Here is a 20352-nt window from a genome sequence, read left to right as displayed (position 1 = left end):
GAAGCCACCAATTTAAGAAACCAGGCAATAAATTATAGTGAAAAATGACTGATTCTTATATAATAGTAGTAGAACCAGATTTTGCGGGCCCTGAAGCTTATACAATTTGAGGCCCTCTCTTTAAGGACAATAATAGAAAATTATGAATATAAAAATTGTATGAACATAAAGACAAAATAAATCACAACAAATTACTGGCGCCATGGAGATTTGAGTCCTTTTCTTCTGAGATTAGGCAATTTACCAGAAATGCTTACAAAGAAAAGCTTCCTGATTGCAACCTGCCCTCTCCTTCCCACCAGCAATGAACTCCCAGCTCTCACAGGGGCCTGGGCAAGCGAGGGGCCCTGCAGCTTAACCTTCATTAATTCATGGCTTTATAGAAAATCATCTGAGTTCCCGTCACTAAGTCTACCAGCTTTTCCTAGAAGAGGAAGCTTCTCTCTTCCTTTGATAATGCAAAATTTGAACTGTTATTGACAAGACCCCAAAGAAATCAATGTCTTTATTTCTTTGAAAATGACTCCCTACCCATCTGGAAGAAATAATAGCTTCTAGTCTTGTTCTTTTTAAAATGATCGTTTGCCCTCACTCATATGTCAGGCTCTAAATAAGGGGTATCCTTGGCCGTCATACAAGAGAATTTCCAGAGAAGTGTTTGGGGCCAAAGAGAAGGAATGTGCGATCTGTTCTCTGAGAGGCAAACAGCAGGAAGTTGGGAAAGTCTGATATTGCTGAATGTATTTTCTGTACATCTTGTCCTTTACTCAAATTAATTTTACTTTGCTTGCTTGGATGAAGATCTGGGACAATTTTGACTTCAGCTTTATAACTAATGAATTTGAAAGTAGAAAAGCCAGATGGAAAAACCATCTCCAATCTAAAAAGAAAAATTTACTTCTAGAAAAATATTGCATGTGACTCAGAAAAATTAGTATTATTTAAAAATGAAACCTCAAGGACACAGGTTTTGCTGAGAGTGTTTCCTCTTTGCTTCTTGTAATTTTACTCTGGAATTTGAGCAGTGTTAGCATTTTTGGTACACAATGGATTTCCTGTAGTGAGAGGAAAGAGTCATAGGTTGAGTTTAACTGAAGGAAGGCAAGGCTCTTTGATGATTAACACAAGATGTAAAGTGGTCAAATTTTTAAAAAGTCAACAAATGGTTTAACACAGCAAGATTCCCTTACATGCATGCTAAGGTGCTTTTGACTAACTGAGCTCCAGGCAGCTGCTTAATGGCAGTGATTTCCTCCAGGTCCCTGGAAGGTGGTGTGTGATGGGAAACTGGGTGAGTGGGAGTGCCCAGGGGGAGGCCAGGCTCTGAGCCAGGCCTGGAAAGCAAAGCCTGGGGTTCTCAGAGCAATTATTCAACCTCCTGGCCCAGGGGGCTCTGGAGAAATTAGGGAAGCCTTTTAGAATTGATATCTTTGCGTAGGAGGCTGTAGAGCCAGTGAGAACCTATCAAGTTGACCCACAGGATCCCTGTGCACAGGAAAGGAATGGGAAATGATGCATAAGAAGAAACAAAGGCAAGAAAAGAAAGCAAATATAAGTTCAAGCCTCCTGTATGGAGAACAAACACTGACAGACTGTTCTGAGGCATATGACTACAACGAACTCTCAGTGACAAGAATAGTGTCAAAGGGGTCTGATGTGGATGAAAAGAAACTATAAATTAATTTCTAAAGGAAACAGAAATTTATGATTTTAAGGCATATTGTTTCATAGTTAAATAGCTGAGGAGGCAGGCAGAAATCCTCCTGGGAGTGTTTACATGCTTAAAGGGGGGGAAAAGAGTAACTGGGCCAATTAATTGTTATTAAACAGATGTTGCTAAGATTACTTAAAGTACTTGAACACGGTTTGTTTCCTTCAGAAGGCTAAACATGATTTCAGTGTTTCACAAATCCTGTTTTTCAAAATATTGCTTTGATGGAGTCTATCTCTTGAACTTATTCTATACTCTTCAGCAGGTGAGAAAGAATGTGGTCTTATCCTGGGTGGAATACATTAGTGTATTGCAGCAATAATAATATAACAATTTATTTTATATATACTATATACCACGCTCTCTACAGATCTCTTTCTGCATGTGCTTTTTGAAATTTTATTTTAAAATTCTTTTAAATTTCTTTATTTGTTTTGAGAGCAAGAGAGTGAAAGAGTGAGAGACTGAGAGAGAGAGTGTGTGTGCATGAGCAGGGGAGGGGCAGAGAGAAAGGAAGAAAGAGAGAATCCCAAGCAAGCTCTGAGTGGGGAGCCTGATGTGGGCCTCAAACTCAAGAACCACAAGATTATGACTTGAGTCAAAGTCAGACACTTAACCCACTGAGCCACCCAGGTGTCCCTGAGAATTTTTTAAATTGATAACCTCCACCCACTAAAAATTTTTAAAGAAATTTAAGGGCACAGAGTGAGATGTACATAAGGTTAAGTCTTCAATTCTGGTTCCCTAAACATTCAGGCCAGAGTCACCACAGTTCACTAGTTTCATATGCTTGCCTTCCAAGACAGTGTGCTGAGCATTAAAAAATGCTCACCTCATGGGATGGCTGGGTGGCTCAGTCAGTCAAGCGTCTGACTTCAGCTCAGGTTATGATCTTGCAGTTCACGAGTTCGAGCCCCGCATCGGGCTCTGTGCTGACAGCTCAGAACCTAGAGCCTGCTTCATTCAGATTCTGTGTCTCCCTCTCTAGCTGCCCCTCCCCTCCCCCTCTCTTTCAGATTCTGTGTCTACCTCTCTAGCTGTCCCTCCCCCGCTCTCTCTCAAAAATAAACATTAAGAAAATTTTTTAAAAACACACACATCACCTCATTTACTCCTCACTACAACCCTACATGACTATTATTATTTTTGTTAACAGCTGAGGAAACTGCAGCACAGAGTGTCCTTGCCCCAAATCACAAGATAATAGGAGAACCGGGATCAGAACTCACATCCGTTTTATCAGTGCTGTACTTCCTTCCCATTATCCTCACTCCAGATGGCCTCCATGCCTGGACTCTATTCTCTCCCCCATTTGTTTGTCTAAACGCTACCCATTCTCCAGGGCCTTGCTCAGGATACTACTATTAGCATTCATTGAGTGCTTGCTGTGTGCCAGGCACTTGCACACGTGGTCTTACTTAATCCTGACAGAAGTTCTACAAGGTATGTTGCTATTATTATCCTCATTAACAGAAGTGAAACCGAGACTTCAAAAGTCACACAACAGAGGCAACACTCAGCCAGGACAGTCTCATCTGAGGCCCCTGCCTCCCAGCTGGGACACACCCACTCTGCAAAGCCCTCCCAGACCCCCCAGCTTGCAGGGATTTCACTCCTCTGGGGACAGCCTTCACACTTCTCCTCACCAACCAAGGTGGCATCTATCTGCTTGCAATTCATCCTGGCAATTCAGCATTCTAGATTCTTCCAACTTTGCTGTCACTCTCAGAAAGCAAAGACTCTATTTTTAATGCTTGGTCCTAATGCTTCGTAACTGCTTGGCAAACATGAAGTGTGCAATAAACAATTGGCTTACTGTAAAAAAAAATTTTAGCTCCATGTGAGCATTTGCAGAAATCCTAGTGAGACTTTACAAAGTGGAACAAGAAACTGGACTAATGAAAATCGAACTCTTTAAACTTCTGTCTGGAATTATGTCATCAGCATATTTAACTTCTGAAAAATCAAATTTATGTGCACTAGAAAAAATGAAAGAGGAAAAGGGCAATTGAATGGTGTGGTGATATTGCCTTCCACTGCTCTCCCGGCACTCTGGCCTCCATGTGGGCATGCCACTGGGTGCTGTGAATCTTCCAGTAAAGCAGGGAACCTGCATGGTTCCCCCTATAGCTGCCAGCACAGCCACATGAAGCCCAGAGCCCATAAAACATACTGAGGAAACATAGTGATGAAAGCAGGGGGTGTGAGCTAGAAATCCTGAGGTATAGTTTCCTCTAGTCCAATATGAATGTTGGGGTTCTGACTCTTCATTATGGGTAGTAAGCAACCAGAAGCCACCGTTTTTAATGCAATTAAAACACTCTCCTAACTTCCATGAACTCAACAGCCTGTCAGATTTATCCCAGAAAAACAACCTGTGTTCCAAGTGATGGAAGTTCCAGCAGCACCAGCCCCCAACCCTCTTGCCCCAGACAGACAGTCTGTCTCCAGGCAGTAAATCGTTCACCCTGGCTGCTCCTGCCAGCAAACAAACAAAGTAGAAGAAAAGAAAGAAGTCATTTCCATTGATTCAACTGAGAAATAGGAGGGATTTTGGCCACAGTCTCTGCCATAATGTCTATAGGGAATTGTCTTGGCTGAGACACTCCAGCCAATCAGTGAGGAAGAGTGGGAGCTACTTCTCATTTCAGAGTGAGGGGAAGAGGTGGGCAGCTTGGGGCAGGGAGAGAATGGAGTTGGTGGCACATTGTGAAACAGCTGTGTGTTTAAATCAGAGGCCCTGGGCCAAGGGCAGTCAGAGAACATGAAAATTCCAGGCACAGAGAGGATTCCTAAAAGGGTCAACCCCTCTTTAGGCAAAGAGAGAACTGGAGGTGTAGTGATGAAAGCAGGGGGTGTGAGCTAGAAATCCTGAGGGATAGTTTCCTCCATTCCGATATGAATGTTGACTTTGGTATAATGGATTTCTGTGTGTGTGTGTGTGTGTGTGTGTGTGTGTGTGTGTGTGTTTTAAACAAGGAAAAATCCAATACCTACATTTCTAGTGCTGCAGTTGGTCCCATTTCATTCTTCCCAAACATGGTAAAATGTCTGATAGGTAATAAAGGGGAGAAAAAGAGGACTTAATACTTTCATACAAAATTCTTAAATTAGGGGTCAGTTAAATGTTTTTTATTTTTTGTTTCTTCCTCTAAATAATTTCCTGTTTTCCCTTTTGTCCTTGGGGCTCTCCTCTTTGCATCTCCCCTGCCCCCACTTCCCACCCACTTCCACTCTCTTTCTCTACTTTCACTTCAGTGGCTGACAAAACCAGAACGTTATTTGGCTTTGAAATAGTCACTGTGGAAGTTTATGAAATCTTTTCATCCAGAGGTTTTACTAAGACAGGCATTAGCCTCTCTTTTTTAAAATAGTTTAGGGAGAGTATGCATGCTCACGTGTGTGTATGCACGTGGATGCTGGGAGAGGGCTGGTGCTGGTGTACCTCCTTGTGGTACGGAAAAGTCTGATCCCTAGAGTAGGGGAAGAGCACAGGAGTAGGAAAAGCTTCTCTGTTTCCTCCTCAGGATCCAGTGGGAATCCTGGCCATTTTGGCACATAACTTGGCCACCACTTTATTATGTGGTTGATTTGGAAAGCAGATTGCTCAGAACGGCAAGGAAAGGCAGAACCTTGAAAACTGCTTTTAAGCAAGGGCCCTCCTGATGTACATTCTGGGATGGGTCTATGTCACCTGTGAATGGAGGGGTACTTGCAGCCTTTTGGTGTCCGCTATGTGGGGTGGACAGTCCCCTTCCTGTGCAAAGCCACACTGGTTCTAAGGCAGTTTTGGCTTTCTGAGAACTTGGCTTTCTGCTTGTCATGAAAGCAACTAAGAAACAGGAAACCATCGCTTGGGCTGTAAAGTAGATTGGTGCCTTACTGAAGCCAGTGAATACAGAAAATGGTCTTAAGAATCATGAAACTAACATCAACCTGAGAGAGGAGGGAGAAAGAAAAGACAAGTGTGCATCTTCGAGTCTGGATACAGTACACTGTTTGACTGTGGTAGTCTATGAGTGGACTGCACGTGCCCCTTCCGGACTTCTACCTCTACTCAATTTTCCTTTTCCTTGCCCTCTGCTTTTCTGAGGTCAGCCCCACTTCTTCAGTAATCCTTTCCTTGGGCCACCAGATCCTCTTGGGCTTCACAAAACCCTCCCTTCTCTGCCCTTCTCCAACGTTCCAGTGATTGGAGGCTCCCTAAGTACACAGCAATCACACTGATGATCCAAGGGGGTGCCCAGGATTTGTTGATAGCTGTGATGGTCCCCACAATGCTCAGTGAACTTGGCTGAGGTCTGCCCTGACCCTACATTTAGTGCCTGAGAGTAAGACCTACGTTCTATTCGATTTGATTCGATTCAGTTCTGAGAGAGAGGGCACAAATGAGCAAGGGGCAGAGAGAGAGGGAGAGAGAATACAAGAATCTCACAAAGGGCAGAGAAACAAAGAGGGAGAGAGAGAGAGAGAGAGAGCAAGAGAGAGAGAAGTGGGATTCACTCCAAGTGGGGCTCAAGCTCACCCGGTGCAGGGCTTGTGTGCACCAGAAGCGGGGCTCGAATTCATGAGCCATGACATCATGACCTGTACTGAAATCAGATGCTTAACCAACTGAGCCATCCAGGCGCTCCAAGACCTACTTTTTAAAGGAAAGAAAGAGAATGACTGAATGACAAGGTTTGTTTTGTCATGTTTTCTATTTATAAGTGAAACCACATTCAGAGAAAATTTGTGACCATAAAGTTGGCATCTATCTATCTATCTATCTATCTATCTATCTATCTATCTATCTATCTATCTATATTTTTAGTCAGTCTTCTGTTGGGGATTTTTTCTTCTACTTTTTAAGAGAAAATAAAAGCCAGTGGAGAGAAACTCTCTCAAATTCTTACCACATACCTTTCTTCTGCTCTCTCCACCATAGTTGAAGAAATTGCTCACTGCCACAGTCAATTCTAAGGCTTTCCCTTGCAGTCTGATAGACTTAGCTTCATTCTACATTCCTTCTCTCTCCAGGTTAGCTAATTCCTAGAAACATAAAACAACTCACCTGGCAGTGAATCTGTCCCGTGCAAACTAATAAATTCGGAATCTGTACCCTAACCACCTCTTTTCTGTGGTTCTCACAGGGCTGTTACACTTGGCCCACTATCCTCCTACTCTAACTACCACAGGGCTGGGTAGCAGACAGCTAGAGACAGGCCCACTGCTTCCAGAGCCTACTGGTTATTCCTGCTAGCCGGTCCTAAACCTGTTCACGCTGCCTTGCCTTCCTATAAAAACCAAAATAAAGCCTTCTGCCCATGTTTCTCCCATCTCCCTCTGTTTCCTGACTGACCCTGGTACTTCCCCCATGTGGCCCTGTGTGGCCTGGTGTACCCCTCTTCTACTGAATTGTAATAAATTATGTTTTCAGTGGCAGGGGTCTCCTGATCTGTGAGCTTCCTATTATTGGAATAATAATGAAACCTAATTTTAGACCATCTGCTCACGTCCTTATCTGGTTCCTTTGGCTTCAGTCAAGCATATTGAAATAGGTATTTACACTCTCCATCACCACTTCCCTACCACCCTCCACTCTGAAATTCTCCTAAAATTTGACTTTTCTCCCAATATTCCCCTAACGATGCTTCTGTCAAGATCACAAATGATCTTGTTGCTGAAATTTAAGGTGGCTTTTCCGGCATTACTTGATTTAAGCTCTAAGCAGCATCTCATGCTTGGTAACCCCTGTGCTCATGAAAATGACTTCCTTGGGCTTTAATGATATCTATCTTTTTCACCACAATGTCTGATAATCTTTTGTGGGTTCCATTTTGGTTTATTTGTTCACTGCAGAATCCATAGAAAACTCAACAGTATACTTGTCATTTCCACATGGACATCCACCAGCATTTTAGAATGGGGACATCCTAAAATTTTTTTAAATATTTATTTTTGAGAGAGACAGAATGTGTGTGGGGGAGGGGCAGAGAGAGAGAGAGAGAGAGAGAGAGAGAGAGAGAGAGAGAGAAACAGCATCTGAAGCAGGCTCCAGGCTCTGAGCTGTCAGCACAGAGCCCGATGTGGGGCTCAAACTCACAAACTGTGAGATCATGACCTGAATGGAAGTCAGGTGCTTAACAAACTGAGCCACCCAGGCTAGAATGGGGACATCCTAAATCAAGATCACATCTCCATCCCAAGCCCACTCTCCTACTGTATTTTCTTTCTCAATGAATGGCATTGCCATCCCTGTAGTTGCCCTAGTCAGAACCCTGATGGCATCCCCAGCCCCTCTCTGCCACATTCCCCACATCCAGTCAGTAAGGCCTATAACTTTTACTTCTACTTATTACTTTTATTTCAAATCGATTTCTTTCTATTTCCATTGTCCCGACATTTAGTTCAAGTTATTTTACCTCTCACCTGGTTAATCCAACAGTTTCCTAACTACTCCCTGCCTCCATCTTTGTCCCTTTCTTTGCATTCTTCTCATTGCAGCCAGTGCTCTTTCTAAGCATTCACATCAGAGCAAACAACCACTTTTCCCCACTTAACACTCCTTTGCTTGTGCCTCACTGCCCTTAAGACAAGGTCCAAATTTTTCCACATGGCCTTCAAGGACTTTGATCTTGAGTTCCCTGCTTGCTTCTCTTGTCTCTGATCATCCTTACTACGACCCCATCATACTAAACTATTGCAGTGTCCTGTCTGTGCAGTTCCATGAACTCTCTTTCCTTCTCCTGTTCCTGGCCAACTCTAGCTCATAATTAGATCCCAGGTTAGAGATATGAATCCTGCATTAAAGCCTTTTCTGATTTTTAGGTGCCTCTAGAGCCAATAGAATACCTCCCTCAAAAGTCTTAATACACTATAGTCAGTGCCTTCTCCTTGCCTGTTTCCCTGGTAGTTATAAGCACCTTGAGGGCAAGACCATCTCTGGTCAACTACACCATTTCCAGTGTCCTACACAGTGCTGGCATAAATACTTGTTAAACAAATGACAGTAATTCCAACCAACGCTTGTGGGCAAGAGTGGTTCAGTGACATGGCCTGTTCTGAGCACACTAACATTATTGTCCTCACATTCCTTTCGTCATCAAGAATAATATTCATTGAGTGCTCACTGTGTGTCATGCTATTTTCCAAGAGCAGGGGAAAAAAGCCAGACCACTTCCTTATTTATTCCAATGAAACGGTATTTAAATAAAGTCACTTTCATTTTTCTTTTATTTCAGTGGTGATTAAAACTGAGATCATTCTTGTAGGGGCTGCTGTATAAAAGCCCAAAGAACTAATCATTGGCCTTAAGCAACACTGACTTCAGGGGGTAGATTTCTTAGTTATCCATGATATATTTTGACCATATGCATCTAACCATTCATTAGAAGCCTAAAAATGTTTAAGGTCAAATCATCACCACTTAAAAACATACTTACTTGTTCAGGGATTGTTTTCCAACTTGTTGAACTGGACCACATGTTTATCATCTCTAATTAATTCCCATAATTAAATAATTGACAAACTAAAGCCATCTTTTGGTTTGCTTATAGAAATGAAATTGTTAATATATGTTGATATTAATGGCTAATATTAGAAATTAATTGCTAATATGAGGAAAAGGAGGTCACTGTAGGGCACAACGAAGTCACGATTTCTGAGTTAGTGGAATTTTTGATGATTTCCTAGAGCAAACAAATATTTATATGTCTGACATTTTGAGCATATCTGGCAGAGGCTATAAATAATATTGCAACTTATGTATCTGACATTTGCCATTGCCATCTCCAGAGACTTTGCCCACATTTGTTATCAGTTTGCAAAGACCTAACAGGAAAAGCCAGACATTCCTGGATTAAATTATTCCATTTCATCTTCACAGAGAAGAAATTGTAGCATTTTCATTGCCATTTTGTGACTGGGCAGGAAAGGTGCTGCCTTAGTCCACTTGGGCTGCTATACCAAGTATCATAGACTGGGTGGCTTCTATTTCTTACACTTTCTCAGTCTGAATAGACTAAGACAAATGGATCTTGCCCAAGAGAACTTCCTAGAGAGGGGACCCCAAAAGAAAGGTGGGCAGTTAGTATCAGGGGGCTGGTAGGAAGACATAAGCTGCTGGCCAGAGGAGAGCTGTTCTCACCAAGAGAGACCAAGTTAGATAAGCTAGAAGCAGTCCCACTGGAGAGAGGCAGCTATGTCACAGCTAGCACCCCAGGGAGGGAGGAGGGGGGCAGAGGCCAGAGCACAGCCTTGAGGATGCATCTTTGCTCCCTCATCCCCTCTCTCCACAGGGTGGCCCTGAGGGGTCTAACACATGTGCCAGGAAATTGGAGAAGAGGTAGATAAAGAAGGAAAGAGGAAGCTAACAACACATCATGGCAGGCTCCAAGCCTGAAGCCAATGTAAACTACAAGTTTAGAGGAGAATTAGATTGGAGTTGAGATGTTAAACTGTTCTGCACTTTTTTTTTTTTTTTTTTTTTCTAATTTATTTTTGGGACAGAGAGAGACAGAGCATGAACGGGGGAGGGGCAGAGAGAGAGGGAGACACAGAATCGGAAACAGGCTCCAGGCTCCGAGCCATCAGCCCAGAGCCTGACGCGGGGCTCGAACTCACGGACCGCGAGATCGTGACCTGGCTGAAGTCGGACGCTTAACCGACTGCGCCACCCAGGCGCCCAAACTGTTCTGCACTTTTAAAATGAAAGACTGTTCTTGGGCCTGAAAAGGCCCCAGGTTCTATGGGACCTGCCTGAGATTTTATCTAGGACCTGGAAAAATGGTCTCTGCTTACTATGGAGTGGTGGGCAACACTAAAACTGCTTTCATGTGCACAGTTTATTGAGACTGACTTCTGAAAAGAAATGAGTCACATATACATTTTGGAATGTTTGCTAAAAAAATTCTATGGCTTCTTTTTTTTAATTTAAAAAAATTTTTTTTAAGTTTATTTATTTTCAAGAGAGAGAGAGAGCGTGAGCAGGGAGGTGAAGAGAGAGAGGGAAACATAATCCGAAGCAGGCTCCAGGCTCCAAGCTGTCAGCACAGAACCCCATGTGGGGTCTGAACTCATGAACGGTGAGATCATGACCTGAGCCAAAGTCAGACGCTCAACCAACTGAGCCACCCAGGCGTCCTGACTTCTTTTTTGTGTATATGGGTATGTACATACACATATAACGTGTATACAGAATCATGGACTTTTACAGTTGGAAGGATACTTAAAGATGTTCTAGTCCAACATGCTCATTTCACAAATGAGGAAAATTCAGTTTCTTTAAAAGCTCTTTCAGTCCCAAAGTTCTATGATTTTGCAATATTGACAGCTGCTCATAGAAGATATTGAAATAAACCACACTTTTCTCTAACAGATATGCACTCGACTTTTAAAACAGAGCCAAGTAACCTGTGATGTCAGAAAGGCACTCTGAATACCAGTTGGTTTATTGCTTCTGCAGGAAGCTTGCCTTTTTTTTTTAATAGATGGGGGATCTGTCAACCTAAATAACTGCAATATTTGACTAAGAGCCAAGGCTCCAAGTCCAAAAACAGAGTCCAAATTTGCCCTTGTTTTAGATGAAATCATTTCTATTCACCTTCAGAGAACCTTTCAGTCCTACCTGTCCAGAGATTTATGCATATAGGCTTACAAGATGTCAGTCTTTCCAAAAATCCTTGATTCTGCGCCCCTGAGCTTTCCCCCTATCCCGATGGCAGAGGCAAAGGTAGAAGGAAGTTTCAAAGATCTTCAGGCAGGAAAACAGAAGAGTAGGCAATGATCACAGTCCATTAATCTCATTCCTTCTGAGTTCTTGTACCACTCATGAGCCTACCATGTGAACCTCCAGGGAGTGGTCCCGCCATCTTCTAGGACCTCAGAGTTCTCCACTGGGGCCTCTGCATCTTATTCATGGTGAAGGAAGAGAGAGAGCATGAATGGCTCTAGACCTCTTAGGGAGGTCAGACACATCACAGCCACTCACATTCAGAATCAGCCCATGCCTCACCTGCTGCAAGAGCCTGGGAAATGTATTTTTGACATGTGCCCAGGAATAAAGGACATGATGGTGTTGGTGGCCATCAGTGGTCTCAGCAGCAGCCTGATATCTCTGTGCCTGATATCTCTGTGGGGGATCAGTGTGTGCAGGGACTATGCCCCAAATGGCTAGGCAGGGAGCCTGGCCCTGCCACGTGGAGCTGTAAGGCACAGTGATGGTACTTACCTCCCAGGACTGTTGTGAGGTTACACAAGAGGACTCTTCAGAGTTCTAAATTTAGAACAATGGCTGCTCTTAGTAAACAACTGAGGAATAGTAGCTATTTTTGAATGGAAAGCACCTCATCAGGTCTGACAAAAGAACATCAGAGGCTATTGTTTCTCCTTTCTCTTATTTATGGCTTCAACTAAAAATGTTATTTTCTAATGTTTGAGGTCCTTCAATGACCTCCACCTGCTTCTCCTTTTCTTTCCAGCTTTCTTCTTTGCTGCAGCTTTGGATGGCTGTTTCCGTTCCGGATTTTTATTTCCTCCATCACGCATCCTCTGGCTGTAAAAGTCTCCTTTGCTTATGCTCTGTCCTGTGGCCTCCAGTTCCTTCCCCACCATCGAATACCTCCTGAAAACTTCCTCTTAATGAAACCTTCTCTTTATTGCCCATTTAAAGATTGTTTCTAAATTAAGTGGAGTGCTCCCTTCTGGTTTTCTACTTTTCTCCCTGTATATTTTATCAATTCTCACAGGAAATAAAACCCAGGAGAAACAGAGCTATTAGCAGCAGCAATACCAGTAATTGGCAATCAGATTTTATGGAGTTTCTTGGATACTGATGGAACAAAGTCAGAAAATAGAACCCATCTATGTCACTGCTTTACCCATGTAACCCAACCTGGAGAATTTTGGTTGGCATCCTCATCGACAATGAGCTTTACAAAAGGAGGCATTTTGTTTTATTCCAACTGTAGCTTCCTCACCCTGGAACAATATACATAATGGGTATTCACAACTTTTTTGCTAAAATAATCTTCAACTGGAGAAGGGAGAGTTAACAGCAGAAAGTGGTACATGAAAACAAGGTAATATTTATTAAAAACTACTTAGTTTCTTCTGATATTCTCTACCACAACTTTTTAAGGAATTTTTAATTATAAGATTAAAGTCATTATGAAGAAGTATTCTTCTTAGAATCAAAAAATATATTTACAGTGTTAGAAGGGCTAGCACATTTCATAAAAATGTTGGTCTTAGGATCTAAGTGGTCATTCTTCATCACATTATTTTCTCTTAGAAACTGTTAATAAGATGGAGCGCCTGGGTGGCTCAGTCCATTAAGCGTCTGACTTCAGCTCAGGTCTGATCTTACTGTTCATGAGTTTTAGCCCCGCAGTGGGGTTCTGTGCTGATAGCTTGGAGCCTGCTTCAGATTCATTCATTCTCTCTCTCTCTCTCTCTCTCTCAAAAATAAATAAACATTAATTTTTTTTTAAACTGTTAATAAGACACCCTTTCCAGATTCAGTTTAAGTGAAAGGCAATTACCCCTATGTTCTTGACAGTGAAATTTTAAGGTAATTAAAAAAGTCAGAGCAAAGCATTATGTCCTGTTAAGCCTTATTTTAAAATGGTTTGCACAGATACCTTTCAAATGTTGAAGATAAAACACACATAGAAGCTTCCTGACATTTTGTTCTAAGCTTCTTTTCTCGTAAGAACCAGAATTACATTGAAAACACAGAAGAGACAGATGATTTTTAACTTTATGCTTTAATGTCTGCACGTGCACATACTTAGGTCTATGCTACTCAAAGCCAATTCTCTATCATCAGGGGACTGCTTTGAAAGTTGACAGATCCTGCAGGCCTCTTCCCCTCCTTCTCACTCTTCCAGAGTTCATAAGCATACCCACAGATGGGCTAAGAGGTTAAGAAAAATGGAATCTGGGAAATCGGTTTGTTTTGCTTCTTGTGTGCAGCTGTGTTGAAAAGGTTTGTGTGAAGAGAGAGAAGGTAATAGATAATCCATTAAAAGAGCTGTGCCTCAGGAATACCAGAAACACCTCTCTACTTTTTGCTGCATTAAGTACCTCTGATCCTCCTGTCCCTCCACCCTGAGAAACTCTCATCTTGGCCCCTGGGTTGGGCTGAGAATGGCAGGGGCTGGGACTGGTGAAAGCATTAGTTTCAGTGTCCCCCCCCCCCCCACCCCCCATCATCTTCACACTTCCTACAGAGTCACAGAAGTTGGCTCTCTTTTCCTGAATAGATCTACTGATGAGGAAATATGGTCAAATTAGCAAGAAGTATCATTTTGAGAAAGAAATACTCAGCAATGCTAACGCTTTTGAGAATGGGGCAACTTTGTCAAATACGTAAATTGGTTTTTTCTTCTGCTGAACCAGTGAGGTTACCACTTTATAAGAACTAGTCCAGATTTCCTCATACTCTGACCCTGTACCAGCTACAAAAAGACCCTGGCTTTCATCTTCAGGATCTTTAAGAGGTCCAATGTCAACACTCTGGATTATCATTTCAATTTGAATTCAAGTTTGTTCATGTCTAGAGTTCTGTTTTTGATTTTTTTTTTTTTTAAGTTCTGAGACTGTGACTCTGGGGACTCTGTAATTTAGCAAGGAAGAATAAAAGTAGCTTCAGTAGAGAGAGGGACGAGTCTCCGGAGGCTGTCTTGTGTAGTGCCCAAAGAGGCAGAGCTCTGTTTCTACAGATGCCAGTGGTCAGACGTGCTCGTGCTCACGTGTTAGCATTTCTCCAGGTCCGACCTGCCTCAGGATGGTGGAAAACACAGCACATTCACCTGTCACCCAACCACCATTGTGGTTCCTAGGCTTCATCTCTCAGCTTGACTGGTGAGAGGGTTGGCAGTGTTTTGCTCCTGGGCTTGGTTCCAGCTGCTGATTTGGACCATGGCTCTGTGACGGACTACTCCCTGGCTGCAGCCCTCACTTTTCATAGTCACTGGGGCCTTGGACAAGTGGTTACTGACTATGTTCGAGGGGATGCTTGGGAGAGGGGTGCCAAGGCAGATGTTTTGGCATTCTTGGCTTTAACCTTTGCTGGGCTTTGCTATTTCAGCTTTTATCCTATGGGCATCTGCAAATCTGTTGCCATGATGTGGAAGCTCTGACCTCTTTGACCTAATACCTTGAGAATGGACTGTACACCTCTTTTCCTCTGCTCTGTTAAGCCATTTAACTCACAATAAGGAGGAAATAACAGTTAAGCCCACTGGTGAGACAAATCTCTTCTCAACACCTGGTTATTTTTAGAATTTAGTCTTTGAGGAAAAAGTTTGAGAGGAATTGTATCCAAGAAATCTGGAGACTGAGTTCCTTATTCCGGTGAGTTTATGGGGTTGTCTCCCAGCTTCTCACAAGACTCATTGTATAACTAAGCATTCTATATGAGCTTTTCCCTTTTAGTTTATCCTAAAGGGAATTCCGCTTTGTTCTATCAATATCTGATCAAACTTCTGTATTTGTCCTGGGAATGATGGAGAAAGGGAAAGATTGTTACTTTCTTTAAATGTTTTTTTTAATTTATTTTGAGGGGTTGGGAGGGACAGGGAGGAGAGAGACAATCCTAAGCAGGCTCCATGCTGTCATTGCAGAGCCCAACACAGGGCTTGATCTCACAAACTGTGAGATTATGACCTGAACCAAAATCAAGAGTCAGATGTTTACCAACTGAGCCACCCAGGCACCCCAAAGACTGTTACTTCTTAAGTAAAGACTTCCCCCAAATTAGTCAGTGTTCAATTTTTGAAAACTTGCCTCTCTGTTCATTCAATACCAGTAACTGATGGTTACATGTTCTATGGAAACTTTAAAAAATCAGGATATACTGGGGCACCTGGGTGGCTCAGTCAGTTAAGCATCTGACTTAGGCTCAGGTCACTTTCTCACAATTCCTGGGTTCCAGCCCTACATTGGGTTCTGTGATAACAGCTCAGAGCCTGGAGCCTGCTTCAGATTCTGTGTCTCCCTCTCTCTGACCTTCCCTCTCCTTGCTTGAGCTCTGTCTCTGTTTCTCAAAAATAAAGAAACCTAAAAAAGTTTTTTAAAATAAAAATTAAAAAATAGGACATACTGTTATTTCACATTACTAATTTCTTTCTTTTTTTATTTTTCAGAGGCAGAGGGTACAAGTGAGGAAAGGCAAAGAGAGAGAGAGTGGGAAAACAAACTCATGAACTGTGAGATCATTACCTGAGCTGAAGTCAGATGCTTAACTGACTGAGCCACCCAGGGGCCCACACACTACTCATTTCTAACTCCTGGGAAGAAGAGCCTGAAGAGCTTCTGAAGTGTAGAGAAATCCCATGTAGGGAAGAGGCCCCCTTAGAGATGTCTCAAAAAAATTAGAGATTCTACTGGGGACTTAATCCTCCTAATATATTTATTGTACTTATCCTAAATGTATCCTTATGTATTTATTTTACCTGTCCTAAAATCTCTGTCCACAAATATAACACTGTAAGTAATAAAGCATTATTTTTCCCACTGTGGGAATCTCTAGTGTGAAAACATATTTTATGAAAATCAAGTTTTTTAAAACAATAAAATACTATACAATAAAAAAGAATAAAAGTAGAGAAATAATTTAAGAGTTAACATTTGTTTTTACTTGTGAAAATCCTTAAAGGAAACCTGATTTCAAGTGTAGTCAGGAAACCCTGAAGGGGGAGCTGTCACACTCTACCACTTGCCCTTGTTTGCAGAGCCCACCAAGAAGCACAGCTCAAATGTCCCAGTAGGAAGAGGTTTACTTTACTACCCGCAGGGGGTAGCAAGTTTTCTCCTTGCCCAGGAACAATCCAGCCAATGACAACTGCAGCAACTCAGCCAATGAGAAGTTGTCACAACCCCAAACTCTTGTTTTCTTCCAAAAGACTTCAGTTCCCAGCAGCCCTTGCCAACACCCTTCTTTCCCCTACAAAAGGCCACTCCTCTCCTTAGTTCTCTGGACTTGCCTATGGTTGCTGTGGTTTGCATGTCAGGAATTGCAATTCTTCTATTCCCCAAATAAACTCCTTTTGCTGGTTAACTGGCTACTTTATTTTTAAGTTTCACATATTAAGGGATAATCTATTGGTTTCAAATGACCAAAACAGACAGCATACAGTTTAAATGACTTTTTTTCTTCTAATAAATACAGGAAAATCCTCACAACCTCATATAAATTTGTTGTACCCTTAATATTTTAAACATTATTTTTCCTACAGCATCTACCACAGGGCAGTCAAAACATGATTGCTGACACAATGAACGACAGCATGAAAGCATTACAATCAAATGCTTCAGAGCCAGAATGCACTAAGAACAGAGAATAGGTGCTAGAAATGGAAATAATTTCCAGATCTGGACATTAGAACAAATACTTAAGAAGTCTTCCTGCCCGACTGATGTCAGAGCTCTTGGGTCACATGATTTAAACTAACCTTTTTCTTTACCAACAAACAGTGATTGGTTATACAACCAGCCAAGGAATTCAGACCCATACACATCCATTTGTACAAAAGATGTATGATTTGCCTGGCTTATAAATATAAGGAGAATACCTCCTTGATTCCAGGAGAGTTGACCTGAGGAAAGGCACTGTCACATCCATTTCCTACCTACCATGATTAGTATTTATTTTTTGACTAGGAGGGTAGTTAAGGGGGAAAACATACATTTCTTGAGTATTAGAGGGTGTTGGGGTAACTGCAAGATCAGGCGTGAAATTAGAGTGTACTGCCTACATTACCACCAGGATACCTACCTTGAACAGTAAAACTGATTAAACTAAGCTGTGAGCTGTTAATAGGCTCACAAGGTAACACGAAGAAACAGTGTTCATCCATGAATACTCATTAAGATGTGATGTGGCTCATGATGTGCTCTAAGAGGAAATCTCATTCTGAGTATAGTGCTGAGTCATGCATACACGTATTATATGGGTTTCCTTAACCCTTGGATTATATTCTATCCCATGAAACATCACAATTTAATACAGTAAAACCTAGGCATGATTCCTGTGCACCAGCATCAGTGCTTGCAAAAGGATATGTCTTAACAATATTGCAATCTGCTGCACAGTTTCGGGTATCTGTCTCCTGCTTCAACCCTGCTTGGAAGGAACAGACAGACCCCAGGAGGCCCCCAGCCTCCCAGCACCCCACAACCTCTTTTGCAGTCGCAACCTTCGGAACCACCTTCTCAGCCATCCTGTGCCTCCCCGAAGAGCCAACACCGATTTCCGCACTTGGCCCCTTTCCTGCGCACCAGCACGAGCTCGCACATGCGTCAGAATTATGCCACCCGGGTGGCAGCCGCGTCCACCGCCTGGCCCACCTGCCTCTGCGCGTCTCCCGTACTCACCTCTGTCTGGGCCACTGTTTCCACGGGGAGGACGTGGCTCTGTGGACGCAGGCCACGTTGCGAGCTGAGAAGCTCCAGGGTCCCCGCGTCGCTGGAACAGGCCAGCCAGGCGGGGCCTCAGCGCTTCTTCCAGGACGTGCAGGAGCCACGCACGTGAGCGGGATCGACCTCCGGACGCCAAGGCAGCGGCCCCGGCCGGGAGGATCCCGAATCCCGTCCTGTGTGTCCGCGGACGTGGCCTCTGCCCGCGCCCACCCACCCGCGTCTGCGGGCCACCTGCGGGACCTCGGCCAGCTGCGCAGGTGCCACCCATCGCGAAGATGGACACCACCTGCCTGACCCCGTGGGCCGGCCCACCGGCGGGGCAGGGGACACCTCTCACCTGACTCCCCCCTCAGGCACCGCCTGTCTCCGAGGGGCCCCCTGGCTCTTCCCTGGTGTCAGCTTCTGCCTGAACCTCTTCCTGAGGCCACCAGGCAGCCCTTCAACCACCCTGGAGCCCTCTCCCAAGCCATAGACCAAATGGAAACAATAAAGCTTTTGCAGAAGATAAAATTAATTCAAAGAGCTCTTAAATCTGAAAGATTACCCCCCCCCCCCCACAAATGTTATACCCAGGGGTGTGGTGGTAAACCAGATCTCAAATAAAAGAAAACCCTGATTTGTAGTGTTTTCCAGTTTCCATGGTGTAAATGTTTCCACCAGGGCCAATTTCAAGCCACCAATGGTGGCTGACAAGCACTGGCTCTAGCACATTCAAGGAAGCAAAATCTTACTCATTGTATAAGCCTTTGTTAGAATAGTACAAAAGGCTTTATGGAACTTTGACTCTTCATCCTGCCCTGGTAGAATGTGGCAACGGGGAGGTGATGCTCCCCAATCTCACTGCTATGGAAATTGAATGGGCTAGCTCTCAGGAACTAGAGAGTCAAAGGAGGGGAAATTCTTTAAATCTTTTCCTTTTTTTAATTTGCATTTATATTTTTTCCTTCCCCAAAGTCACTTGTTCAGAGAACACTGGGGTAGATATCTTAGAGTGAGCTACGTTGACACATGAGAACATTGCCTTGTGTTTTTTAAATTTTTTTTATTTTTTTAATGTTTATTTTGAGAGACAGACGCACACACACAGAATCCAAAGTAGGCTCCAGGCTGTCAGCACAGAGTCCGACACGGGCCTCAAACTCAGAAACTGTGATACCATGACCTGAGCCGAAGTCAGATGCTTAACTAACTGAGACACCCAGGTGCCTGAACATTGCCTTGGTTTTTACCTTTTCTTGAATTCAAAGGCTTTCTTGGCTTTGTCATAGAGATTTGAGAAAAGTCTGATAGCCTCCTCCTACCTGTAAACCACGATGCTGACTGGCCTAGCCTTCTGTTTATTGTTATTCTCTAACATACTTCCAGAAACTTCTCATCTAACTCTGCAGCTTGAATGAATAACTTATACTTTCAAATATGGTTAGTGTTTGGCTCAGTGGTGATCTCCCTGAAGTCCTTTTTTAGGGCCTTAAGCTTCCTTTTTAGCCTGTTGGAGCATAATGCTTGTAGCTCTGTATCTCATAGATAGATATGATTCAATCAATTCTAGTGTTTGAGCCCTGATGAAGCAGAGGAGATACCATTATGTCCTGGGACATCATGGAACAATGCCTTAAGTGTTAGTAAGGCAAGTGGGTGTCATCTTCTGAGAGTGAGACCAGTCCTTGATTTGTCTATTGCAGGGAACAATTCTTTGGGCTCTAAGATGTGGCTTTGCTTCCTCATAAACTGTCTTTTTATTATCAGTAATAGTGAATATAATTGGTTTCTTTTTAAAAGCTTTCTTGGAGTACTTTTATATATCACATTAATGGAAATGATGGAGATAATTTTCTTCCTTCATTCCTTTATGTCACTCACTGTTATTCGCTTTCAGTGCACCAAAGATATTGTTCATGGTCATCTGTATCTGGGCTCAGCACTTGCTTTCATTGCCAATGCACAGCCAACTACAGTCTCCTATACCATCCACTCCACCTTCTCACCTTATAGCTGGCCCCGCATCTCCAAATCTTCAAACTCCAGCTTCCCATCATTGAAGTCAACATGTTAGATTCTACCTTGTCCCCCTAAGGGAACTGGCAGTCTTTCTTTTGCTCTCCTTTTTCCTAGTTGTGGACCACTAACAATTGCAAGGTAATGTACATTCACTGTAAATACAATTTTTACTAGGGACTTAATAATTAACAAGCTATTTCCTATTTTTCACACATTAGTGTGAAAACTACCTTTGTCCT

The 20352-nt window shown here is 42.9% G+C and overlaps 1 pseudogene; it reads left to right on the top strand.

Moving 5' to 3' along the window:
* LOC131518074 (succinate dehydrogenase [ubiquinone] cytochrome b small subunit, mitochondrial-like) overlaps positions 1-14835 on the top strand; it is a 63651-nt pseudogene extending 48816 nt beyond the window's left edge.
* Positions 14836-20352: the final 5517 nt, after the last annotated feature.

This window comes from Neofelis nebulosa, chromosome 1 (assembly GCF_028018385.1).
Source record: "Neofelis nebulosa isolate mNeoNeb1 chromosome 1, mNeoNeb1.pri, whole genome shotgun sequence".
Taxonomy (NCBI): Eukaryota; Metazoa; Chordata; class Mammalia; order Carnivora; family Felidae; genus Neofelis; species Neofelis nebulosa.
This window is presented reverse-complemented; position numbering and strand designations above follow the sequence as displayed.